This window comes from Tachyglossus aculeatus, chromosome 6, assembly GCF_015852505.1.
Source record: "Tachyglossus aculeatus isolate mTacAcu1 chromosome 6, mTacAcu1.pri, whole genome shotgun sequence".
NCBI classification, from domain to species: domain Eukaryota; kingdom Metazoa; phylum Chordata; class Mammalia; order Monotremata; family Tachyglossidae; genus Tachyglossus; species Tachyglossus aculeatus.
The window spans coordinates 35,189,702-35,217,698 of record NC_052071.1 but is presented as its reverse complement, the minus strand read 5'-3'; the positions used below and the strand labels follow the sequence as shown (position 1 = coordinate 35,217,698).

General features: G+C 49.6%; 1 protein-coding gene across 1 annotated transcript in view; it reads right to left on the bottom strand.

Moving 5' to 3' along the window:
- Nucleotides 1-27,521, bottom strand: part of MBD1 (methyl-CpG binding domain protein 1) — a 46,831-nt gene extending 19,310 nt beyond the window's left edge. The window contains exon 1 of the mRNA XM_038748062.1: nt 27,462-27,521. The gene's annotated coding sequence lies outside the window, so the exon portion shown is untranslated. The remainder of the gene's footprint in view (nt 1-27,461) is intronic.
- Nucleotides 27,522-27,997: the final 476 nt, after the last annotated feature.

The following is a 27,997-nucleotide window of genomic DNA, read 5'->3' as shown; positions in this document are numbered from 1 at the left end:
TGGTTTTGTTCTCTGTCTCCCCCTTTCAGACTGTGAGCCCACTGTTGGGTAGGGACTGTCTCTATATGTTGCCAACTTGGACTTCCCAAGCGCTTAGTCCAGTGCTCTGCACACAGTAGGCGCTCAATAAATACGATTGATGATGATTGATGATGAGGGGTCTCCCTACCACCCCCCCCGACCCTCCTGACCCCCGCTGCCCCCTCACCCGATCCAGTTTTCCTTCCCCTGCTAAGCCCGACAAGATCTGTCAAAGGCGGATTCATTCATTCATTCATTCAATCGTATTTATTGAGCGCTTACTGTGGGCAGGGCGCTACTGTGGGCGCTTAGGACAGTGACTGGCACATAGGCAGTGCTTAATAAATACCATAAAAAAACAAAAACAAAAAAACCCTCCTGGTTTCAATGATTAGGTCGAGTAGGTTCCCCCAACCCGCTCAACCATGGGATCCCGGAAACACCCGGCTGCTTCCTCTCCATTCATTCAATTTAATCGTATTTACTGAGCGCTTACGGTGGGCAGAGCACTGCACTAAGCGCTTGGGAAGTCCAAGTTGGCAACATAGAGAGACGGTCCCTACCCAACAGTGGGCTCACAGTCTAGAAGGGGGATGAAGACTGTGAGCCCCCCGTGGGACAACCTGATCACCTTGTAACCTCCCCAGCGCTTAGTACAGTGCTTTGCACACAGTAAGCGCTTAATAACAATAATAATAATAATAATAATGGCACTTATTAAGCGCTTACTATGTACAAAGCACTGCTCTAAGCACTGATAAATGCCATATTACTAGGCCCGTCTGCAGGACCACGTACTGACTGGGGAGGGGGAAGGCGGGGAGGAGGACGTCCGCCTCGCCCATTCCATTTATTTTGTTAATGATGGGCATTTAGCTTTAATTCTGTTTATTCTGACGACCTGACACCTGTCCACATGTTTTGTTTTGTTGTCTGTCACCCCTTTCTAGACTGTGAGCCCGCTGTTGGGTAGGGGCCATCTCTATAAGTCGCCGGCTTGTACTTCCCAAGCGCTTAGTCCAGTGCTCTGCACACAGTAAGCGCTCAATAAATACGATTAAATTGAATGAATGGAGAGGAAGCAGCTGGGTGTTTCCGGGATCCCACGGTTGAGCGGGTTGGGGGAACCTAATCGACCTAATCATTGAAACCAGGAGGTTTTTTTTTTTTTTTGATGGTATTTGTTAAGCACTGCCTATGCGCCAGGCACTGTCCTAAGCGCTGGGGTAGATACAGCATGGCGTAGTGAATAGAGCACGGGCCCGGAGTCAGAAGGTCGTGGGTTCTAATCCTGGCTCCACCACCTGTCGGCTGTGCGACCTCGGGCAAGCCACTTCCGTCTCTGTGCCTCAGTTATCTCGTCTGCAAAATGGGGGTTAAAACCGTGAGCCCCACGTGGAACAGGGACCGTGTACCCCCCATTTGCTTGTATCATCATCATCAGTTGTATTTACTGAGCGCTTACTATGTGTACAGCACTGTACTAAGTGCTTGGGAAGTACAAATTGGCAACATATAGAGACAGTCCCTACCCAACAGTGGGCTCACAGTCTAAAAGATAATAATAATAATGTTGGCATTTGTTAAGCACTTAATATGTGCAAAGCACTGTTCTAAGCGCTGGGGGGGGATACAAAGTGATCAGGTTGTCCCATGTGGGGTTCACAGTCTTAATACCCATTTGACAGATGAGATAACTGAGGTTCAGAGAAGGTAAGTGACTTGCCCAAGGTCACACAGCAGACATGTGGCGGAGTCTGGATTCGAACCCATGACCTCTGACTCCAAAGCCCGTGCTCTTTCCATTGAGCCATGCTGCTTCCCACCCCGGCACTTGGTACAGTGCCTGGCACGTAGTAAGTTCTTAGCAAAAACCACCATTATTATTATACAAGTTAATCAGGATGGTCACAGTCCCTGTCTCACATGGGGCTCACAGTTTTAATCGCCATTTTCCAGATGAGGTAACTGAGGGAAAGAGAAGTTTATCTGTACATATTTATTCTATTTATTTTGTTTTGTTGTCTGTCTCCCCCTTCTAGACTGTGAGCCCGCTGTTGGGTAGGGACCGTCTCTAGATGTTGCCGACTTGGACTTCCCAGGCGCTTAGTCCAGTGCTCTGCACATAGTAAGTGCTCAATAAATACGATTGAATGAATGAATGAAAGTGACTCGCCCAAAATCACAGAGCAGACAAGTGGCAAAACCGGGATCAGAACCCGGGTCCTCTCGACTCGGGGGCCCGGGCTCGATCCGCTCGGCCGTGCCGTTTCTCCCAAGGGTTCTGCTGCTCTGTTCCCCCGAACCGGTCCGAAAGTAGCATTCCTGATAGGCAGGGTTCCTGGAAAAGGGGAAGAGGAAATGGGGTGCTTTCCATCTCACCCCAACAGGCAGAGGACCTAGGAACCGGCCTAGGGCCTAGTCACCTAACCTCCAGTGGGCCAGCAATGCCAAGAGGAGAGGGAAAGAAACCCATCTCTTGTCTTTCACTGCCTTATCACCGCTACCCTGCTCGTTCAAGCGCTCATCCTATCCCGTCTGGACTACTGCATCAGCCTTCTCTCTGATCTCCCATCCTCGTGTCTCTCCCCACTTCAATCCATACTTCATGCTGCTGCCCGGATTATCTTTGTCCAGAAACGCTCGGGGCATATTACTCCCCTCCTCAAAAATCTCCAGTGGCTACCGATCAATCTGCGCATCAGGCAGAAACTGCTCACCCTGGGCTTCAAGGCTGTCCATCCCCTCTCCCCCTCCTCCCTCACCTCCCTTCTCTCCTTCTCCAGCCCAGCCCGCACCCTCCGCTCCTCCGCCGCTAATCTCCTCACTGTACCTCGTTCTCGCCTGTCCCACCATCGACCCCCGGCCCACGTCCTCCCCCGGGCCTGGAATGCCCTGCTCCCTCTGCCCTTCCGCCAAGCTCGCTCTCTTCCTCCCTTCAAGGCCCTACTGAGAGCTCACCTCCTCCAGGAGGCCTTCCCACACTGAGCCCCCTCCTTCCTCTCCCCCTCGCCCCCCCTCCATCCCCCCATCTTACCTCCTTCCCTTCCCCACAGCACCTGTATATATGTTTGTACATATTTATTACTCTCTTTATTTTACTTGTACATATCTATTCTATTTATTTTATTCTGTTAATATGTTTGGTTTTGTTCTCTGTCTCCCCCTTCTAGACTGTGAGCCCGTTGTTGGGTTGGGACTGTCTCTATATGTTGCCAACTTGGACTTCCCAAGCGCTTAGTCCAGTGCTCTGCACACAGTAAGTGCTCAATAAATACGATTGATTAAGAAAACCTTTGCTAGCCTGACTCCTGTGGTGGGAGGGGCAGGTGACTTAAATCATTCATTCATATACTGAGCGTATAAATACGCTCAATAGAGATGGATGGCTGGATGGAGCAGCATGGCACAATGGAAAGAGCTCAGGCTTTGGAGTCAGAGGTCATGGGTTCAAATCTCGGCTCTGCCAGTTGTCAGCTGTGTGACTTTGAGCAAGACACTTCACTTCTCTGGGCCTGAGTTCCCTCATCTGTAAAATGGGGAAGAAGACTGTGAGCCCACCGTGGGACAACATGATCACCTTGTAACCTCCGCAGCGCTTAGAACAGTGCTTTGCACATAGTAAGCGCTTAATAAATGCCATTATTATTATTATTATTATTATTATTATTATTATTCAATCGTACTTATTGAGCGCTTACTGTGTGCAGGGCACTGGACTAAGCGCTTGGGAAGGACAAGCTGGCAACAGATAGAGACGGTCCCTACGCAACAACGGGCTCACAATCCTGACAACTTTTTGAAACTTCTACTAATCAGAGGCTTCAAAACGCCCCTGAACGGAGGCCCTGACCCTCCCCACTAGCCTTGATAGTGGAGGACAGGGGAGAAGTTAACGGGGAGAACCTCCCATTTGGCTCGGGTGAGGGCTCCGAGACAAAAACCCGCTGCCCAAAAGCCCAACACCGTCCTAATCTCCTCACGGTGTCTCGTTCTCGCCTGTCCCGCCGTCGACCCCCGGCCCACGTCATCCCCCTGGCCTGGAATGCCCTCTCTTCCAACATCCGCCAAGCTAGATCTATTCTATTTATTTTGTTTAGTTAGTATGTTTGGTTTTCTTCTCTGTCTCCCCCTTCTAGACTGTGAGCCCACTGTTGGGTAGGGACCGTCTCTATATGTTGCCAACTTGGACTTCCCAAGCGCTTAGTCAAGTGCTCTGCACACAGTAAGCGCTCAATAAATACGATTGATTGATTATCTATTCTATTTATTTTATTTTGTTAGTATGTTTGGTTTTGTTCTCTGTCTCCCCCTTCTAGACTGTGAGCCCACTGTTGAGTAGGGACTGTCTCTATATGTTGCCAACTTGGACTTCCCAAGCGCTTAGTAAAGTGCTCTGCACACAGTAAGCACTCAATAAATACGATTGATTATCTATTCTATTTATTTTATTTTGTTAGTATGTTTGGTTTTGTTCTCTGTCTCCCCCTTTTAGACTGTGAGCCCACTGTTGGGTAGGGACTGTCTCTAGATGTTGCCAACTTGGACTTCCCAAGCGCTTAGTCCAGTGCTCTGCACACAGTAAGCGCTCAATAAATACGATTGATTATCTATTCTATTTATTTTATTTTGTTAATATGTTTGGTTTTCTTCTCTGTCTCCCTCTTCTAGACTGTGAGCGCACTGTTGGGTAGGGCTCTATATGTTGCCAACTTGTACTTCCCAAGCGCTTAGTACAGTGCTCTGCACACAATAAGCGCTCAATAAATACGATTGATTGATTGATTCCTCCCTTCAAGGCCCTACTGAGAGCTCACCTCCTCCAGGAGGCCTTCCCACACTGAGCCTCCTCATTCCTCTCCCCCTCCCCCCGCCTTCCCTCCTTCCCCTCCTCACAGCACCTGTATATATGTTTGTACAGATTTATTACTCTATTTTATTTGTACGCATTTATTCTATTTTATTTTGTTAATATGTTTGGTTTTGATCTCTGTCTCCCCCTTCTAGACTGTTGGGTAGGGACCGTCTCTACATGTTGCCAACTTGGGCTTCCCAAGCGCTTAGTCCAGTGCTCTGCACACAGTCAGCGCTCAATAAATACGTTTGAATGAATGAACACAGTCCACCCCTGGCACAGGAAGGCCACCTGGTCAAGGCAAGTGCGGGCCAAAGTTCGGAGGCCCCCACTGAGCCCCAGAAGGGTGGGCCGCGCCCCACTGGGCCAAACCAGGACCAAAGCTCCTTGTGGGCAGGGAATCGGTCTACCAACTCCAGCTCTCTTCCTCCATTCAAAGCCCTCCCGAGAGCTCACCACCTCCAAGAGGCCTTCCCAGACTGAACCCCCTTTTCCCTCTCCATCCCCCCATCTTACCTCCTTCCCTTCCCCACAGCACCTGTATATATGTATATATGTTTGTACACATTTATTACTCTATTTATTTATTTATTTTACTTGTACATATCTATTCTATTTATTTTATTTTGTGAGTATGTTTGGTTTTGTTCTCTGTCTCCCCCTTTTAGACTGTGAGCCCACTGCTGGGTAGGGACTGTCTCTATGTGTTGCCAATTTGCACTTCCCAAGCGCTTAGTACAGTGCTCTGCACATAGTAAGCGCTCAATAAATACGATTGATGATGATGATGATGATCTCCCCCGCCCTACCTCCTTCCCCTCCCCACAGTGCTTGTATCTATTTGTACAGCTTTATTACTCTCTTGATTTTACTTGTATATACACCTGTATATATGTATATATGTTTGTACATATTTATTACTCTATTTATTTATTTATTTTACTTGTATCTATCTATTCTATTTGTTTTATTTTGTTAGTATGTTTGGTTTTGTTCTCTGTCTCCCCCTTCTAGACTGTGAGCCTGCTGTTGGGTAGGGACTGTCTCTATACGTTGCCAGTTTGTACTTCCCAAGCGCTTAGTCCAGTGCTCTGCACACAGTAAGCGCTCAGTAAATACGATTGATTGATTGATTGATTGTACATATTTACTGTTCTATTATTTTGTTAATGCCGTGCATCTAGCTTTAATTCTACTTGTTCTGACGACTTGACACCTGTCCCCATGTTTTATTTTGTTGTCTGTCTCCCCCTTCTAGACTGCGAGCCCGTTGTTGGCCTCTACGCGTTGCCGACTTGGACTTCCCAAGCGCTTAGTCCAGTGCTCTGCACACAGTAAGCGCTCAATAAATATGATATTGATTGATTGATCTAATGGGCCACCATTCTTCCCACCTTCAAAATTCGTATCATACCATATCTCCTCCAAAAGACCTTCCTAACTCCCTCTCCCTTCTGTATCTCGTGGCTCTGTACCTTTAAACACTTGCCATTCACCCCACCCTCAGACCCACAGAACATACATATGCATCCTTATACACTCCCACTTCCCATCTGAAATTTATACTATGTGATTATTGCTATATCTGCTATTGCTCTATTTTATTTGTACATATTTATTCTATTTATTTTCTTTTGTTAATATGTTTGGTTTTGTTCTCTGTCTCCCCCTTCTAGATTGAAGGAATGAATGCTAGCCAGTATGCCCCCAGGCACTGAATTCAGTGCTCTGCACACAGTTAGAGCTCAATAAATACCCACTGATCGATGGACAGATAGTATTGACATTCAGTAAGGGCTTATGATGTGTGAAGCACTGAACTAAGAGCCCAGTGGATCCCCAAATCCTGCCAATTCTTCCTCCAAAACATCACCCAGCTCTGCTCCCTCCCACCCCACCTGGAAGGCCACCACCCTAGTTCAAGCACAATAACAGTAATATTATTAATAATAATAATAATAATAATGGCATTTAACAATAATGGCATTTGTGAAGCACTTACGATGTGCCAAGCACTGTTCTAAGTGCTGGGGTAGATACAAGGTAATCAGGTTGTCCCACTTGGGGCTCAGGCTTGATCCCCATTTTACAGATGAGGTAACTGAGGCACAGAGAATAATAATGTTGGTATTTGTTAAGTGCTTACTGTGTGCCAAGCACTGTTCTAAGCACTGGGGGGGCTACAAGGTAATCAGGTTGTCCCACGTGGGGCTCACAATCCTGATCCCCATTTTACAGATGAGGTAACTGAGGCACAGAGAATAATAATAATAATAATGTTGGTATTTGTTAAACGCTTACTGTGTGCCAAGCACTGCCCTAAGCACTGGGGGGGCTACAAGGTAATCAGGTTGTCCCACGTGGGGCTCACAATCCTCATCCTCATTTTACAGATGAGGTAACTGAGGCACAGAGAATAATAATAATAATGTTCGTATTTGTTAAGCGCTTACTGTGTGCCAAGCACTGTTCTAAGCACTGGGGGGGCTACAAGGTAATCAGGTTGTCCCACGTGGGGCTCACAATCCTGATCCCCATTTTACAGATGAGGTAACTGAGGCACAGAGAATAATAATAATAATGTTGGTATTTGTTAAACGCTTACTGTGTGCCAAGCACTGCCCTAAGCACTGGGGGGGGCTACAAGGTAATCAGGTTGTCCCACGTGGGGCTCACAATCCTGATCCCCATTTTACAGATGAGGTAACTGAGGCTCAGAGAAGTTAAGTGACTTACCCACTGTTGGGTAGGGACTGTCTCTATATGTTGCCAATTTGTACTTCCCAAGCGCTTAGTACAGGGCTCTGCACACAGTAAGCGCTCAATAAATTACGATTGATGATGATGAAGTCACACAGCTGACAAGTGGCGGAGCCAGGATTTGAACCCACGACCTCTGACTCCCAAGCCCATAGTCTTTCCACTAAGTCGTGCTGCTTATCCGAGCAGCGTGATTTTTTTATGTGCTTACTATGTGTCAAGCACTGCTCTAAATCCTGGGGCAGACATAAGCTAATCAGGTTGGACAAAGTCCCTGCCCACAAGGGGCTCACAGTCTTAATCCTCATTCTACAGATGAGGCAACTAAGGCCAGAAGTGAAATGACTTGTCCAAGGTCAACAGAGCAGACAAGTGGCAGAGCCGGGATTAGAACCTGGCTCCTTCTTTCAGGCCTGGGCTTAATAATAACAATAATAATAATAATAATAATAGCATTTATTAAGCGCTTACTATGTGCCAAGCACTGTTCTAAGCACTAGGGAGGTTACAAGGCGATCAGGTTATCCCACGGGGGGCTCACATTAATCCCCATTTTACAGATGAAGGAACTGAGGCCCAGAGAAGTGAAGTGACTTTAGCAGCAGCTGCGTGGCTCAGGGGGAAGAGCCCGGGCTTTGGAGTCAGAGGTCATGGGTTCGAATCCCGGCTCCACCACATGTCTGCTGTGTGACCTTGGGCAATCAATCAATCAATCAATCGTATTTATTGAGCGCTTACTATGTGCAGAGCACTGTACTAAGCGCTTGGGAAGTACAAATTGGCAACATATAGAGACAGTCCCTACCCAACAGTGGGCTCACAGTCTAAAAGTCACTTAACTTCTCTGAGCCTCAGTTCCCTCATCTGTAAAATGGGGATTAAGACTGTGAGCCCCACGTGAGACAACCTGATCACTTTGTATCCCCCCCAAGCGCTTAGAACAGTGCTTTGCACATAGTAAGCGCTTAACAAATGCCAACATTATTATTATTATTATTACTTGCTCAAAGTCACACAGCTGACAGTTGGCAGAGCCGGGATTTGAACCCATGACCTCTGACTCCGAAGCCAGGGCTCTTTCCAGAGCCACGCTGCTTGGTAACTACGGCATTTGTTTGTTAAGCGCTTACTATGTGCCATTCACTCGGCCTTGCTGCTTCCCGGGATCATAACGTGGCCACCCCGTGGGCCTCCCTGCCTCTGGCCTCCCCCCGCCGCTCCCTCTCCCCCTGACGCCTAATAATAATAATAATGATGGCGTTTATTAAGCCACGCTGCTTCTCAACCTAGAGGACAGCAAGCTTCTCTGACTATAATAATAATGATGGCATTTATTAAGCGCTTACTATGTGCAAAGCACTGTTCTAAGCGCTGGGGAGGTTACAAGGTGATCAGGTTGTCCCACGGGGGGCTCACAGTCTTAACCCCCATTTTACAGATGAGGGAACTGAGGCACAGAGAAGTGAAGTGACTTGCCCAAAGTCACCCAGCTGGCAAAGGCCTGTGCTCTGGCTCTGAGACTCAAAAACCAGCAACGCCGGGCCATCCGGTCAACCGCTCAATCGATGGTATTTACTGAGCGCTTTCTCACATTAAGCAAAAACCCCACTGAAGCTTCTTACAAGCATTCCCCACTTTACATATCAACTCTCTTCACCAACCCGATTATCCAACCCCAGCGCTTAGAACGGTGCTTTGCACATAGTAAGCGCTTAATAACTGTCATCATCATCATCACTTTACACTCCAGCCCCCCACTACATCGATCAATGGTATTTATTCATTCATTCAATCGTATTTATTGAGCGCTTACTGTGTGCAGAGCACTGTACTAAGCGCTTGGGAAGTGTTCTGAGGACTGTACTGAGCGCTTGGGAAAAAACCAAACAAGGGAATTGGTAGACACAATCCCCACCTACGAGGAGCTCACAGTCTACATCACCTGCAAAATGGGGATTAAGACTGTGAGCCCCATGTGGGACAACCTGATTCCCCCCAGTGCTTAGAACAGTGCTTTGCACATAGTAAGCGCTTAACAAATACCATTATTATTATTATTATTATTCCAAGCTCCCTTCCTTACTGTAATAATAACTGTAGTGTTTGTTAAGTGCTTACTATGTGCCAGGCACTGTGCTAAGCGCTGGGGTTGGATAATCAGGTTGGACACAGGCCCTGTTCCACAAGGCCCTGTTCCTTGTATCCTCCCCAGCGCTTAGAACAGTGCTTTGTACATAGTAAGCGCTCAACAAATGATGATGATGATGGCATTTGTTAAGCGCTTACTATGTGCAAAGCACTGTTCTAAGCGCTAAAGGGGATACAAGGTGATCAGGTTGTCCCACGTGGGGCTCACAGTCATCACCCCCATTTTGCAGATGAGGGAACTGAGGCTCAGAGAAGTGAAGTGACTTGCCCAAGGTCACACAGCAGACTCTGCACATAGTAAGCGCTCAATACGATTGATGATGTGGTGGAGCTGGAATTCGAACCCATGACCTCCGACTCCAAAGCCCGGGCTCTTTCCATTGAGCCACGCCGCTTCTCAAACCGCTTAGAACAGTGCTTTGCACATAGTAAGCGCTTAATAAATGCCATCATCATCATTATTATTATTATAGGGCTCACAGTCAATCTCCATTTTACAGATGAGGGAGCTGAGAAGTGAAGTGACTTGCCCAAGTGCACACAGCAGCCAAGTGGCAGAAGCAAGATCAGAACCCAGGTCTTTCTGACTCCCAAGCCCAGGCTCTATCCCGGCTCCGCCACTCGTCAGCTGGGTGACTTTGGGCAAGTCGCTTCACTTCTCTGGGCCTCAGTTCCCTCATCTGTCAATCAATCAATCAATCGTATTTATTGAGCGCTTACTATGTGCAGAGCACTGTACTAAGCGCTTGGGAAGTACAAATTGGCATCACATAGAGACAGTCCCTACCCGATAGTGGGCTCACAGTCTAAAAGGGGGAGACAGAGAACAGAACCAAACATACCAACAAAATAAAATAAGTAGGATAGAAATGTACAAGTAAAATAAATAAATAAATAAATAAACAGAGTAATAAATATGTACAACCATATATACATATATACAGGTGTTGTGGGGAGGGGAAGGCGGTAAGGCGGGGGGATGGAGAGGGGGACGAGGGGGAGAGGAAAGAAGGGGCTCAATCTGGGAAGGCCTCCTGGAGGAGGTGAGCTCTCAGCAGGGCCTTGAAGGGAGGAAGAGAGCTAGCTTGGCGGATGGGCAGAGGGAGGGCATTCCAGGCCCGGGGGCATTCCAGGCCTGTCAAACGGGGATGAAGCCTGGGAGCCCCACGTGGGACAACCTGATCACCTTGTAACCTCCCCAGCGCTTAGAACAGTGCTTTGCACATAGTAAGCGCTTAATAAATGCCATCATCATTATTATTATTATCCACTAGGCCATGCTCCTTCTCAACTGTACCCTGCCAACCTCTTGCTCACCCCCTTACTCTCCCCCTTCACTCGCCTTCCTAAAAAAACGTTCTGTAAGCAGCTCCCCGGGGCCTGAAAAGCCCCCAGTGTTGTCCAGTAAGTGCTGCTTTTGATCATAATTTACAAGTTATAACCATTTTGCACCTCTCCCCGTTCGTCTATGTTGTACATCATGCATCTTAGGTACTTTGCAAGCGCTTAGCCAAGTGCTCTGCACACAGTAAGCACTCAATAAATACGATTGATGATGAAGTGCTCAATAAATTCGACTGAATGAATATTAGTTTAGAGCCGGGGAACTAGCTATAATTCTATTTTTTCTGACGATTTTGACACCTGTCTACACGTTTTTTTTTCGTTGTCCGCCTCCCCCTTCTAGACTGTGAGCCCGCTGTTGGGCGGGGGCCGTCTCTAGATGTTGCCGACTTGGACTTCCCAAGCGCTTGGTACAGTGCTCCGCGCGCAGTAAGCGCTCAATAAATGCAAATGAATGAATGAATGTCCATCCCTCTTGGCCTCACCCAGAAACTCCTCACCTTCGGCTTTAAAGGCACTCGATCGGCTCTTTCCTTATTTCACCGGTCACTCCTCTAATGCCAAGCTACTCACTGTACCCTGCTCCCACCTGTCTCGCCGTCATCATCAATCGTATTTAATCGTATTTATTGAGCGCTTACTATGTGCAGAGCACTGTACTAAGCGCTTGGGGAGTACAAATTGGCAACATCTAGAGACAGTCCCTACCCAACAGTGGGCTCACAGTCTAAAAGACTAAAAGACGGGGACGAGGGGTCACCGTCGACCCCTCGTCCCCGTCCTGCCTCTGGCCTGGGGCCTCCCCACCCTCTCGCCCCCCTTCATATCCGACAGTCCGACCACTCTCCCCATTTCGCAGTCACACCTCTTCCAAGAGACCTTCCAATCGATCTTATTTATCGAGGGCTTTCAGTGTGCACAGCACTACAATAATAATAATAATAATAATGATGGCATTTATTAAGCGCTTACTATGTGCAAAGCACCGTTCTAAGCGCTGGGGAGATTACAAGGCGATCAGGAGAGTACGATATAACAGAGTTGGCAGACAAGGTCCCCTGCCCACAAGGACCTTACAATAATAATAAAAATAATGGCGTTTATTAAGCGCTTACTATGTGCAAAGCGCCGTTCTGAGCGCTGGGGAGGTTACAAGGTGATCAGGTGGTCCCACGGGGGGCTCGCAGTCTTAATCCCCACTTTACAGATGAGGAAACTGGGAACCAGTGAAGTGACTTGCCCAAAGTCACACAGCTGACAAGTGGCGGAGCCAGGATTTGAACCCGTGACCTCTGACTCCCAAACCCGGGGTCTTTCCACTGAACCACACTGCTTCTCAACCTAGAGGACAGCAAGATTCCCTGACTATAATGATAATAATAATAATGATGGCATTTATTAAGCGCTTACTAAGTGCAAAGCACTGTTCTAAGCGCTGGGGAGGTTACAAGGTGATCAGGTTGTCCCACAGGGGGCTCGCAGTCTTAATCCCCACTTTACAGATGAGGGAACTGAGGCCCAGAGAAGTGAAGTGACTTGCCCAAAGTCACACAGCTGACAATTGGCGGAGCCAGGATTTGAACCCGTGACCTCTGACTCCCAAGCTCGGGCTCTTTCCACTGAGCCACGCTGCTTCTCAACCTAGAGGACAGCAAGCTTCCCTGACTATGATAATAATAATAATGATGGCATGTATTACGCGCTTACTACGTGCAAAGCACTGTTCTGAGCGCTGGGGAGGTTACAAGGCAATCAGGTTGTCCCACGGGGGGCTTACAGTCTTAATCCCCATTATACAGATGAGGTAACTGAGGCACAGAGAAGTGAAGTGACTTGCCCAAAGTCACACAGCTGAAAATTGGCGGAGCAGGGATTTGAACCCGTGACCACTGACTCCTGAGCCTGGGGTCTTTCCACTGAGCCACGCTGCTTTTCAACCTAGAGGACAGCAAGCTTCCCTGACTATAATGATAATAATAATAATAATGACAGCATTTATTAAGCGCTTACTATGTGCAAAGCACTGTTCTAAGCGCTGGGGAGGTTACAAGGTGATGAGGTTGTCCCACGGGGGGCTCACAGTCTTAATCCCCATTATACAGATGAGGGAACTGAGGCCCAGAGAAGTGAAGTGACTTGCCCAAAGTCACACAGCTGGCAATCGGTGGAGCCGGGATGGGACTATCCCATTTCCCCATCCTATTCCTCCTCCCTTCTGTGTCACCTATGCACTTGGGTAACAACTTCAGCGTGGCTCAGTGGAAAGAGCACGGGCTTTGGAGTCAGAGGTCATGGGTTCGAATCCCGACTCCGCCACATGACTGCTGTGCGACCTTGGGCAAGCCACTTAACTTCTCTGAGCCTCAGTTCCCTCATCTGTAAAATGGGGATTAAGACTGTGAGCCCCACGTGGGGCAACTTGATCACCTTGCATCCCCCCCAGCGCTTAGAATAGTGCTCTGCACATAGTAAGCGCTTAACAATCAATCAATCGGATTTATTGAGCGCTTACTATGTGCAGAGCACTGGACTAAGCGCTTGGGAAGTACAAATCGGCAACACATAGAGACAGTCCCTACCCAACAGCGGGCATTATTATTATTATTATTATTATTATTATTAACTTCTTCACCCCCAGCCCCATCTCCTTATACTTTTCAGCTTCCCCCATTTGAAATTTCTTTTAACGTCTGTCTTCCTCAGCCCCTCGCCCAGGCTGTAAACTCCTTGAGGGCAGGACTCCCGTCTGCCTGACTTCCCTGCTCCTGTATATATGTTTGTACATATTTATTACTCTACTTATTTATTTATTTTACTTGTACATATCTATTCTATTTATTTTATTTTGTTAATATGTTTGGTTTGGTTCTCTGTCTCCCCCCTTCTAGGCTGTGAACCCACGGTTGGGTAGGGACCGTCTCTATACGTTGCCAACCTGGACTTCCCAAGCGCTTAGTCCAGCGCTCTGCACACAGTAAGCGCTCGATAAATACGATTGATTGATTGATTGAAGTGTAAAAGAACAGTGCTTTGCACATAGTAAGCGCTTAACAAATGCCAACATTATTATTATTATTATTATCTTCGGCTCTAGAGGGGCTGAGTTCAGCTACAGCACACTGGGCTCATCATCATTATCATCAATCGTATTTATTGAGCGCTTACTGTGTGCAGAGCACTGGACTAAGCGCTTGGGAAGTACAAGCTCATGGCCCCGGCCCCCCTACTCGGGCAGAAAAGCCAAGCCCTCTGGTTCGATACTCTGCTAAACAGGAGACCTGTGTCCTCAGGAGGAGGCCAATCTTTTACAAGCAGCCTGGTCGGGTGGAAAGAGCCCAGAGGACCTGGCTTCTGATCCCCGCTCTGCCACCTGGGCAAGTCACAGCTTCCCTGTGCCTCGGTTTCCCCATCTTACACTGCGATCGCCTTGTGGGACTGGGACCGTCCCATCTGCCCAAGCGATTCCTACTGTGCTTGTCAAAAAGCGATTAACCACACCACAGTTGCCGTTAACATTATCATTTAATAACAACTGTGGTATTTAAGTGCCTACTATATGCCGGTACACGCGGCGCTGGGGTGGATATAAGGAAATCGGACGGGACACGATCCCCGTCCCGTGTGGCCCTCGGAGTCTCAATCTCCGTTTTGCAGGTGACTTAACTGAGGCACAGAGAAGCGAGCGGCTCGCCCAGGGCCACACAGCAGACGGGTGGCGGAGCCGGGATTAGAGCCCGCGCTCAGTACGGTGCTCTGCCACCCCCCGTCCCCTCCCCAGCCTTCATTAATAATCATAACGATGGCATTTGTTAAGCGCTTACTATGTGCAAAGCGCCGTTCTAACCGTTGGGGAGCTTACAAGGTTGTCCCACGTTGGGCGGTCACGGTCTCCATCCCCGTTTTCCAGATGAGGTCACTGAGGCCCAGAGAAGTGAAGTGACTTACCCAGAGTCACACAGCTGCGTGTACATGTATAACCTGTAGATATGTTTGTACGTCTTTATTACTCTATTTGTACATATTCTAATTATTTTACTTTGTTAATATGTTTGGTTTTGTTGTCCGTCTCCCCCTTCTAGACTGTGAGCCCGCTGTTGGGTAGGGACCGTCTCTAGATGATGCCAACTTGGACTTCCCAAGCGCTTAGTCCAGCGCTCTGCACACAGTAAGCGCTCAATAAATACGATTGATTGATTGCACACAGTAAGCGCGCAAGAAATACGATTGATTGATTGATTGATTGGCCTTCTGATTCCCAAGCCCGGGCTCTAGCCACTCCGCCACGCTGTAGGAGGGAAGGATGGGCTTCGACTTTCCTGTGCCACGGAAGGCTTGAGTTCCAGACCCGCGCTTTCACCAGGGAACCCAGGAGATGAGCCGAGAGGCCGAGGTTGTCCTAATCCCAGACGGGAACAAAGGGCATCTGTCTCACCTGAGGAATGAGGTAAGTACCGTAAGGACGAGAGTCCATCTGACTCCACCGTTCAAAAGCCCCTCGCCATCGCTGGCTTATCTTCATTTCTCCCTGGTTTCCAGGAGAACCACCCACCATCGACCCAACCTCTTTCCTCTACAAAGCAGCAGCGTGGCACAGTGGAAAGAGCCCGGGCTTGGGAGTCATCATCATCATCGATCGTATTTATTGAGCGCTTACTGAGTGCAGAGCACTGGACTAAGCGCTTGGGAAGTCCAAGTTGGCAACATCTAGAGACGGTCCCTACCCAACAGTGGGCTCACAGTCTAAAAGGGGAAGACGGAGAACAAAACCAAACATCCTAACGAAATAAAATAAATAGGATAGATATGTACAAGTAAAATAAATACAGTAACAAATATGTACAAACATATATACATATTTACAGGTGCTGTGGAGAAGGGAGTCGGGGGTTATGGGGTTCGAATCCCGGCCCTGCCACTCGTCTGCTGTGACATCTTGGGCAGGTCACTTCGCTTCTCTGGGCCTCACTCACCTCACCTGTAAAATGGGGATTAAGACTGTGAGCTCCACGGGGGATAACCTAACTACCTTGTATCTCCCCCAGCGCTTAGCACGGTGCTTGGTACATAGTAAGCATTTAACAAATACCATTATTATTATTATTAATATTATTACAAACCTCTCTCCTAGAGAAGCAGCCTGGCTCAGTGGAAAGAGCCCGGGCTTTGGAGTCAGAGGTCATGGGTTTGAATCCTGACTCCACCACGTGACTGCTGTGTGACCTTGGGCAAGTCATTTAACTTCTCTGAGCCTCAGTTACCTCATCTGTAAAATGGGGATTAAGATTGGGAGCCCCACATGGGGCAACTTGATCACCTTGTATCCCCCCCCAGCGCTTAGAACGGTGCTCTGCACATAGTAAGCGCTTAACAAAAAAAACAAAATGCCATCATTATTCAAAGATCTGGACGACCCCAGATCACCTTCTACCAAGATCTCCCGGCTCCCCGCTCCGTTGCTCCAATTTCCCTCTCCAAACCTCCTCCTTACCCAAGGCTTTCCCATTCCCAGGGCGAGGAGCTCTGCAGGCCCCTGCCCAGCCTGGAAAACTAATGCCGTCTTCTAGACTGTGAGCCCACTGCTGGGTGGGGACCGTCTCTATACGTTGCCAACTTGTACTTCCCAAGCGCTTAGTACAGTGCTCTGCACACAGTAAGCGCTCAAGAAATACGACTGAATGAAAGTAATGCCCCCAAGGAGACATCCAACTTGGGAATGCCCCTGGGGGTGAAATGTTTACGCTCCCATTAAATGATCAAGGTGGGCACCAGCAGGTACCGCCTTCAAATGATTTTAAACTCTACGGGACACCGGTGAATTCATTCATTCGTTCAATCGTATTTATTGAGCGCTTCCTGTCTGCAGAGCACTGTACTAAGCGCTTGGGAAGTCCAAGTTGGCAACATACGGAGACGGTCCCTACCCAACAACGGGCTCACGGTCTAGAATCGCCGGCAACCTCCGGTTTTAGGCTCGGCCGGGCCCGGGGAGCGGGTGGAGGATCGAAACCCTCGCTCGCGGCCCCCTCCAGTATTAACCTTGATTACTCACGGAAACCAAAACAACCCACTGCTCTTTTCAAGATCGGTAAAGCAGAAAGCCCAGCTCTGCCCGGGTGGTTCCAGGGCGGGGGGGAGGTGGGGGAGGGAAGAGTAAAAGCGACAACAGGGAAAACGCAGATGTAATTCTCTCTCCCTGCGACACCAGGCTCGCAAACACCCAATTCTCCTTAGGCTTTTTGGAGACGACGGCCTCCCCAAGGCAGGGCCACCGGGCTTTGTTTTTCCACATTTTTCCCGGGAGTTCATCCAAGCTGACCTCTCAGTGCAGCCCGGTGTCTTGCCGCCTCTTTATCCCCTGGCTGGCTGCAACGCCCAACCAAGAGGAACCAGCTTGTCCTTCCCAAGCGCTTAGTCCAGTGCTCTGCACACAGTAAGCGCTCAATAAATACGACTGACTGATTGAACCACCTCTTCCTGGGCTGTTACCCCTCCTGAGGTCGCCGGGCCCTGAGCCTGGTGGCCTTCCGCGCCTCTCTGGGCCGGGGACAATGCCAGCCAGGTGGCCCACACCCCAGCTGGGCTACGGGGCTGATTCGGCCGGGCCGCGGAGGCCCCTCCAAGGAGACACCCGGCGTCTGTGCCCGCGGTTGGGTAAGGACAGTCTCTATCTTCCCAAGCGCTTAGGACAGTGCTCTGCACACAATAAGCGCTCAATAAATACGATCGTTTTGTTGTCTGTCCCGCCCTTCTAGACTGTGAGCCCGTTGCTGAGTAGGGGCCGTCTCTATATGTTGCCGGTTTGTCCTTCCCAAGCGCTTAGGACAGTGCTCTGCACACACTAAGTGCTTAATAAATACGATTGTTTTGTTGTCTGTCTCCCCCTTCTAGACTGGGAACCCCTTGCTGGGTGGGTCCTGTCTCTATGTTGCCTGTTTGTCCTTCCCAAGCGCTTAGGACAGTGCTCTGCACACAATAAGGGCTCAATAAATACGATCGTTTTGTTGTCTGTCTCCCCCTTCTAGACTGTGAGCCCGTTGCTGGGTAGGGACCGTCTCTGTCGCCGATTTGTCCTTCCCAAGCGCTTAGGACAGTGCTCTGCACACAATAAGCGCTCAATAAATACGATCGTTTTGTTGTCTGTCGCGCCCTTCTAGGCTGTGAGCCCGTTGCTGGGTAGGGACCGTCTCTGTTGCCGATTTGTACTTCCCAAGCGCTTAGGACAGTGCTCTGCACACACCAAGCACTCAATAAATACGATCACTTTGTTGTCTGTCTCTCCCTTCTAGACTGTGAGCCTGTTGCTGGGTAGGGACCGTCTCCGTCGCCGATTTGTCCTTCCCAAGCGCTTAGGACAGTGCTCTGCACACAATAAGCGCTCAATAAATACAATCGTTTTGTTGTCTGTCGTGCCCTTCTAGACTGTGAGCCCGTTGCTGGGTAGGGACCGTCTCTGTCGCCGATTTGTACTTCCCAAGCGCTTAGGACAGTGCTCTGCACACACTAAGCGCTCAATAAATACGACTGTTTTGTTGTCTGTCTCCCCCTTCTAGACTGTGAGCCCGTTGCTGGGTAGGGACCGTCTCTGTCGCCGATTTGTCCTTCCCAAGCGCTTAGGACAGTGCTCTGCACACACTAAGCGCTCAATAAATACGACTGTTTTGTTTTCTGTCTCCCCCTTCTAGACTGTGAGCCCCTTGTTGGGTAGGGTCCGTCTCTACCTGTTGCCGGTTTGTCCTTCCCAAGCGCTTAGGACAGTTCTCTGCACACACTAAGTGCTCAATAAATTCTGCCGTGGCGGACTCTCCCAAGCGCTCAGTACAGTGCGGAGGACGCTCAATAAAAGAGAAGCAGCGCGGCTCAGTGGAAAGAGCCCGGGCTTGGGAGTCGGAGGTCATGGTTACAAATCCCGGCTCCGCCAATTGTCAGCTGTGTGACTTTGGGCAAGTCACTTCACTTCTCTGGGCCTCAGTTCCCTCATCAGTAAAATGGGGATGAAGACTGAGCCCCAGGTGGGACAACCCGATCACCTTATATCCTCTCCAGCGCTTAGAACGGTGCTCGGCACATAGTAAGCGCTTAACAAACGCCATCATTATTATTAAATAGGATCGATCGACATCCCTCCAACGCTTAGCTCAGGGCTGGTCGGCTCCCGGGCCCCTCAATCCCCGCCACCCCGCAGAGGCTCGGAACAGAGTAGGCGCTTAGCAAATACTGTAGCTATAATAATAATAACAATGGCATTTATTAAGCGCTTACTCAGTGCCAAGCACTTCTAAGCACTGAGGAGCTTACAAGGTGATCAGGTTTTCCCACGGGGGGCTCCCAGTCTTCATCCCCATTTTCCAGATGAGGGAACTGAGGCCCAGAGAAGTGACTTGCCCAAAGTCACCCAGCTAACAATAATAACAATAATGTCGGTATTTGTTCGGCGCTTACTCTGTGCGAAGCACTGCTCTAAGCGCTGCGGGGGGGGGGGGATACAAGGTAATCAGGTTGTTCCACATGGGACTCCCAGTCTTCACCCCCGTTTTATGGATGAGGGAACTGAGGCCCGGAGAAGTGACTTGCCCAAAGTCACCCCGCTGACAATAATAACAATAATGCTGGTATTTGTTCGGCGCTTACTATGTACGAAGCACTGTTCTAAGCGCTGGAGGAATACAAGGTCATCAGGTTGTTCCACATGGGACTCCCAGTCTTCATCCCCATTTTACGGAGGAGGGAACTGGGGCCCAAAGTCACCCAGCTGACAATAATAACAGTAATGCTGGTATTTGTTCGGCGCTTACTATGTACGAAGCTCTGTTCTAAGCGCTGGGGGGATACAAAGTAATCAGGTTGCCCCATGGGGGGCTCCCAGTCTTCACCCTCGTTTTACGGAGGAGGGAACTGAGGCCCAGAGAAGTGACTTGCCCAAAGTCACCCAGCTGACAACAACAACAGTAATGCTGGTATTTGTTCGGCGCTTACTCTGTGCGAAGCACTGTTGTAAGTGCTGGAGGGATACAAGGTAATCAGGTTGTTCCACATGGGACTCCCAGTCTTCATCACCATTTTACGGAGGAGGGAACTGGGGCCCAGAGAAGTGACTTGCCCAAAGTCACCCAGCTGACAATAATAACAATAATGCTGGTATTTGTTCGGCGCTTACTATGTATGAAGCACTGCTCTAAGCGCTGGAGGGATACAAGGTAATCAGGTTGTTCCACATGGGACTCCCAGTCTTCATCCCCATTTTACGGAGGAGGGAACTGGGGCCCAAAGTCACCTAGCTGACAATAATAATAATAATAATGCTGGTATTTGTTCGGCGCTTACTATGTACGAAGCTCTGTTCTAAGCGCTGGGGGGATACAAAGCAATCAGGCTGTCCCATGGGGGGCTCCCAGTCTTCATCCCCGTTTTACGGAGGAGGGAACCGAGGCCCAGAGAAGTGACTTGCCCAAAGTCACCCAGTTGACAATAACAACAATAATGCTGGTATTTGTTCGGCGCTTACTCTGTGCGAAGCACTGTTCTAAGCGCTGGGGGGATACAAGGTAATCAGGTTGCCCCATGGGGGGCTCCCAGTCTTCACCCCCCGTTTTACAGAGGAGGGAACTGAGGCCCAGAGAAGTGACTTGCCCAAAGTCACCCAGCTGACAATAACAACAATAATGCTGGTATTTGTTCGGCACTTACTCTGTGCGAAGCACTGTTCTAAGCATGGGGGGGGGGGATACAAGGTAATCAGGTTGTTCCACATGGGACTCTGTCTTCCCCTTCTCGACTTTTGGGTAGGGACCGTCTCTAGATGTTGCCAACTTGGACTTCAGTTCCCTCATCTGTAAAATGGGGATGAAGACTGTGAGCCCCCCGTGGGACAACCTGATCACCTCGTAACCTCCCCAGCGCTTAGGACAGTGCTTTGCACATAGTAAGCGCTTAATAAATGCCATCATTATTATTAGTAGTAGTATTCCCAAGCACTCAGTACAGTACTCTGCCCACAGTAAGCGCTCGATAAACACGATTGAATGAATAAATGACGCCCAGTCTTCATCCCCGTTTTATGGAAGAGGGAACTGAGGCCCAGAGAAGTGACTTGCCCAAAGTCACCCACCTGACAATAATAACAATAATGCTCGTATTTGTTTAGTGCTTACTATGTGTGAAGCATTGTTCTAAGCGCTGGGGGGGGAGATACAAGGTAATTAGGTTGTTCCACATGGGACTCCCAGTCTTCACCCCCATTTTACGGAGGAGGGAACTGAGGCCCAGAGAAGTGACTTGCCCAAAGTCACCCAGCTGACAATAACAACAATAATGCTGGTATTTGGTGCTTACCCTGTGCAAAGCACTGTTCTAAGTGCTGGGTGAGGGTATTACAAAGTAATCAGGTTGTTCCACATGGGACTCCCAGTCTTCACCCCCATTTTACGGAGGAGGGAACTGAGGCCCAGAGAAGGGACTTGCCCAAAGTCACCCAGCTGACAATGACAACAATAATGTTGGTATTTGGTGCTTACCCTGTGCAAAGCACTGTTCTAAGTGCTGGGTGAGGGTATTACAAAGTAATCAGGTTGTTCCACATGGGACTCCCAGTCTTCATCCCCATTTTATGGAGGAGGGAACTGAGGCCCAGAGAAGGGACTTGCCCAAAGTCACCCAGCTGATAATAACAACAATAATGTTGGTATTTGGCGCTTACCCTGTGCGAAGCACTGTTCTAAGCGCTGAGTGAGGGTATTACAAGGTAATCAGGTTGTTCCACATGGGACTCCCAGTCTTCATCCCCATTTTATGGAGGAGGGAACTGAGGCCCAGAGAAATGACTTGCCCAAAGTCACCCAGCTGACAATAATAACAATTATGCTAGTATTTGTTAGGCGCTTACTCTGTGCGAAGCACTGTTCTAAGCGCGGGGGGGATACAAAGTAATCAGGTTGTCCCATGGGGGGCTCCCAGTCTTCATCCCCGTTTTACAGAGGAGGGAACTGAGGCCCAGAGAAGTGACTTGCCCAAAGTCACCCAGGTGACCAGGGGAGGAGGCGGGATTCGAACCCACGACCTCTCTGCCTCTCCGATGATAATAATACCAGTGATAAGGGTGGTATTTGTTAAGCGCTGACTGTGTGGGAAGCAGTGTCGCGAGCGCTGGTGGGCGGGGTGTCCAAGGTGATGAGCAAGGTGTGACTCAGGGCAAGTCACTTTATTTCTCTGGGCCTCAGTTCCCTCACCTGTAAAATGGGATGAAGACTGGGAGCCCCACGTGGGACAATCTGATCACGCTTAGAACAGTGCTTTGCACATAGTAAGCGCTTAACAAATGCCATCATTATTATTATTATTATGAGCCTGCTGTTGGGTAGGGACCGTCTCTCTATGTGTTGCCAAGTTGTACTTCCCAAGCGCTTAGTCCAGCGCTCTGCACACAGTAAGCGCTCAATAAATACGATTGATTGATTGATTCTCTGTCTCCCCCTTCTCGACTGTGAGCCCACTGTTGGGCAGGGACCGTCTCTAGATGTTGCCAACTTGGACTTCCCAAGCGCTTAGTCCAGTGCTCTGCACACAGTCAGCGCGCAATAAATGTGACTGAATGAATGAATGAAGGGGCTTGTCCTTCCCAAGCGCTTAGTTCAGTGCTCTGCACACAGTCGGCGCTCCATAAATACGACTGAATGAATGAGTGAAGGGGCTTGTCCTTCCCAAGCGCTTAGTCCAGTGCTCCGCACCCAGTCGGTGCTCCATAAATACCATTGAATGACTGAATGAAGGGGCTTGTCCTTCCCCAGCGCTTAGCCCAGTGCTTCGCACACAGTCAGCGCTCCATAAATACGATTGAATGGCTGAATGAAGGGGCTTGTCCTTCCCAAGCGCTTAGTCCAGTGCTCTGCACACAGTAAGCGCTCCGTAAGTACGACTGAATGAAGGGGCTTGTCCTTCCCAAGCGCTTAGTCCAGTGCTCCGCACCCAGTAAGCGCTCCGTAAATAATAATGGCATTTATTAAGCGCTTACTATGTGCAAAGCACTGCTCTAAGCGCTGGAGCACTGTTCTAATAGGATTGAATGACTGAATGAAGGGGCTTGTCCTTCCCAAGCGCTTAGTCCAGTGCTCCGCACACAGTAAGCGCTCCATAAATAATAATAATAATAATAATAATAATAATAATAATGGTATTTATTAAGCGCTTACTATGTGCAAAGCACTGTTCTATGACTGAATGAAGGGGCTTGGACTTCCCCAAGTGCTTAGTCCAGTGCTCCGCACCCAGTAAGCGCTCCATAAATACGACTGAATGAATGAATGAAGGGGCTTGGACTTCCCAAGCGCTTAGTCCAGTGCTCCGCATGCAGTCAGCGCTCCATAAATACGATTGAATGGCTGAGTGAAGGGGCTTGTCCTTCCCAAGCGCTTAGTCCAGAGCTCTGCACGCCGTCGGCGCTCCGTAAATACGATTGAATGGCTGAGTGAAGGGGCTTGTCCTTCCCAAGCGCTTAGTCCAGAGCTCTGCACGCAGTCGGCGCTCCATAAATACGACTGAATGAATGAAGGGGCTTGTCCTTCCCAAGCGCTTAGTCCAGTGCTCTGCACACAGTCGGCGCTCCATAAATACGACTGAATGAATGAATGAAGGGGCTTGGACTTCCCAAGCGCTTAGTCCAGAGCTCCGCACACAGTCATCACCATCATCAACCGTATTTATTGAGCGCTTACTGCGTGCAGAGCACTGGACTAAACGCTTGGGAAGGACAAGCCCATTCATTCAATCGTATTTATTGAGCGCTTACTGTGTGCAGAGCACTGGACTAAGCGCTTGGGAAGGACAAGTTGGCAACATATAGAGACGGTCCCTGCCCAACAGCGGGCTCACAGTCGGTGCTCCATAAATACGACTGAATGAATGAATGAAGGGGCTTGGACTTCCCAAGCGCTCAGTCCAGAGCTCCGCACACAGTCATCATCATCAACTGTATTTGTTGAGCGCTTACTGTGTGCTGAGCACTGGACTAAGCGCTTGGGAAGGACAAATTGGCAACATCTAGAGACGGTCCCTACCCAACAGTGGGCTCACAGTCGGCGCTCCATAAATACGACTGAATGAAGGAGGCCTTCCCAGACTGAGCCCCTTCTTTCCTCTCCCCCTCGTCCCCCTCTCCATCCCCCCGTCTTACCTCCTTCCCTTCCCCACAGCACCTGTATAGATGTATATATGGCTGTACATATTTATTACTCTATTTATTTATTTATTTTACTTGTACATTTCTATCCTACTTATTTTATTTTGTTGGTATGTTTGGTTCTGTTCTCCGTCTCCCCCTTTTAGACTGTGAGCCCACTGTTGGGTAGGGACTGTCTCTATGTGATGCCAATTTGTACTTCCCAAGCGCTTAGTACAGTGCTCTGCACACAGTAAGCGCTCAATAAATACGATTGATTGATTGATTGATTGAATGAATGAAGGGGCTTGTAGCTCCCAAGCGCACAGTCCAGAGCTCCGCACGCAGTAAGCGCTGGAGCACTGTTCTAATAGGATTGAATGAATGAATGAATGAAGGAGCTTCCCAAGCGCTTAGTCCAGTGCTCCGCACACAGTAGGCGTTCCATAAATACGACTGAATGAATGAAGGGGCTTGTCCTTCCCAAGCGCTTAGTCCAGTGCTCCGCACACAGTAGGCGCTCCATAAATACAACTGAATGAATGAATGGGCTTGGATTTCCCAAGCGCTCAGTCCAGTGCTCCGCACGCAGTAGGCGCTCCATAAATACGACTGAATGAATGAATGAATGAATGAAGGGGCTTGTAGTTCCCAAGCGCTCAGTCCAGTGCTCCGCACACAGTCGGCGCTCCGTAAATGATAATAAAAATAATAATAATAATAATGGCATTTATTAAGCGCTTACTATGTGCAAAGCACTGCTCCAATAGGATTGAATGACTGAATGAAGGGGCTTGTCCTTCCCAAGCGCTTAGTCCAGTGCTCCGCACACAGTAGGCGCTCCATAAATACGACTGAATGAATGAATGAAGGGGCTTGTCCTTCCCAAGCGCTTAGTCCAGTGCTCCGCACACAGTAGGCGCTTCATAAATACGACTGAATGAATGAATGAAGGGGCTTGTCCTTCCCAAGCGCTCAGTCCAGTGCTCCGCACACAGTAGGCGCTCCATAAATACGACTGAATGAATGAATGAATGAATGAAGGGGCTTGTCCTTCCCAAGCGCTCAGTCCAGTGCTCCGCACACAGTCGGCGCTCCGTAAGTAGTAAAAATAATAATAATAATGGCATTTATTAAGCGCTTACTATGTGCAAAGCACTGTTCCAATAGGATTGAATGACTGAATGAAGGGGCTTGTCCTTCCCAAGCGCTCAGTCCAGTGCTCCGCACGCAGTCGGCGCTCCATAAATACGACTGAATGAATGAATGAATGAATGAAGGGGCTTGTCCTTCCCAAGCGCTTAGTCCAGTGCTCCGCACGCAGTCGGCGCTCCATAAATACGACTGAATGAATGAATGAATGAAGGGGCTTGTAGTTCCCAAGCGCTCAGTCCAGTGCTCCGCACACAGTCAGCGCTCCGTAAATGATAATAAAAATAATAATAATAATGGCATTTATTAAGCGCTTACTATGTGCAAAGCACTGTTCTAATAGGATTGAATGACTGAATGAAGGGGCTTGTGCTTCCCAAGCGCTTAGCCCAGTGCTCCGCACACAGTCAGAGCTCCATAAATACGACTGAATGAATGAATGAATGAAGGGGCTTGTCCTTCCCAAGCGCTCAGTCCAGTGCTCCGCACACAGTAAGCGCTCCGTAAGTAGTAATAATAATAATAATAATGGCATTTATTAAGCGCTTACTATGTGCAAAGCACTGTTCCAATAGGATTGAATGACTGAATGAAGGGGCTTGTCCTTCCCAAGCGCTTAGTCCAGTGCTCCGCACACAGTCGGCGCTCCGTAAATACGACCGAATGACTGAATGAAGGGGCTTGTCCTTCCCAAGCGCTTAGTCCAGTGCTCCGCACGCAGTCGGCGCTCCGTAAATAATAATAAAAATAATAATAATAATGGCATTTATTAAGCGCTTACTATGTGCAAAGCACTGCTACAATAGAATTGAATGACTGAATGAAGGGGCTTGCCCTTCCCAAGCGCTTAGTCCAGTGCGCCGCACAGTCAGCGCTCAATAGATACGACCGAATGAATGAATGAAGGGGCTTGTCCTTCCCAAGCGCTCAGCCCAGTGCTCCGCACACAGTGAGCGCTCCGTAAATAATAATAAAAATAATAATAATAATAATGGCATTTATTAAGCGCTTACTATGTGCAAAGCACTGTTCCAATAGGATTGAATGACTGAATGAAGGAGCTTGTCCTTCCCAAGCGCTCAGTCCAGTGCTCCGCACACAGTCGGCGCTCCGTAAATAATAATAAAAATAATAATAATAATGGCATTTATTAAGCGCTTACTATGTGCAAAGCACTGCTCCAATAGGATTGAATGACTGAATGAAGGGGCTTGCCCTTCTCAAGCGCTTAGTCCAGTGCTCCGCACACAGTAGGCGCTTCATAAATACGACTGAATGAATGAATGAAGGGGCTTGTCCTTCCCAAGCGCTTAGTCCAGTGCTCCGCACACAGTCGGCGCTCCGTAAATATGAATGAATGAATGAAGGAGCCTGTCCTTCCCAAGCGCTTAGCCCAGTGCTCCGCACACAGTGAGCGCTCCGTAAATATGAATGAATGAATGAAGGGGCCTGTCCTTCCCAAGCGCTTAGTCCAGTGCTCCGCACACAGTGAGCGCTCCATAAATATGAATGAATGACTGAATGAAGGGGCTTGTCCTTCCCAAGCGCTCAGCCCAGTGCTCCGCACACAGTGAGCGCTCCGTAAATATGAATGACTGAATGAAGGAGCTTGTCCTTCCCAAGCGCTCAGCCCAGTGCTCCGCACACAGTGAGCGCTCCGTAAATATGAATGAATGAATGAAGGGGCCTGTCCTTCCCAAGCGCTTAGTCCAGTGCTCCGCACACAGTGAGCGCTCCATAAATATGAATGACTGAATGAATGAAGGGGCTTGTCCTTCCCAAGCGCTCAGCCCAGTGCTCCGCACACAGTGAGCGCTCCGTAAATATGAATGAATGAATGAATGAAGGGGCTTGTCCTTCCCAAGCGCTCAGCCCAGTGCTCCGCACACAGTGAGCGCTCCGTAAATATGAATGAATGAATGAAGGAGCTTGTCCTTCCCAAGCGCTCAGCCCAGTGCTCCGCACACAGTGAGCGCTCCGTAAATAGGACTGAGGGAAGGAGGGGGTCCGGCGGGGGTCGGGCGTCGGTCTCACCGTTTGGGGCTCCGGGGGTCCGGCGAGGCTCCGGGGGGCCGGGACTACGGCAGCGGCTCCATCGGGGCTGACGGGGGGACACCGGGGGACACCGGGGGGGGGACGGACACCCACACGGCACACGGCGGCGGCCGCCTCCTCCGGGTCCCGCGGCCGGGGCGCCCGGAAACGGAAGTCCGCCCCCCGCTCTCAGGCGGAGCCGGGGGGGGAACGGAGACTCGCGCCCGCCCTGACGCGCACCGGCGACGGGCCTGAGGGGGGGACGGACGGGCGGGAGGGAGGGAGGGCCTGAGGGGGGCGCCCCCGGCACGTGACCGGGAGGGCGGAAGTGAGGGAGAGGGGGCGCCCCCGGCACGTGACGGGGGACGGAAAGCGGGGGAGCGCCAGAGGGCGCGGGTCGGCACGTGACGGGGGACGGAAGGGGGAGCCCGAGGAGGCGCCCCCGGCACGTGACGGGGGGACGCGGAGGGGGCGCCCCCCGGCGCGTGACGGGGCAGGAGCGAGGAGGCGCGGGCCGGCACGTGACCGGGGACAGA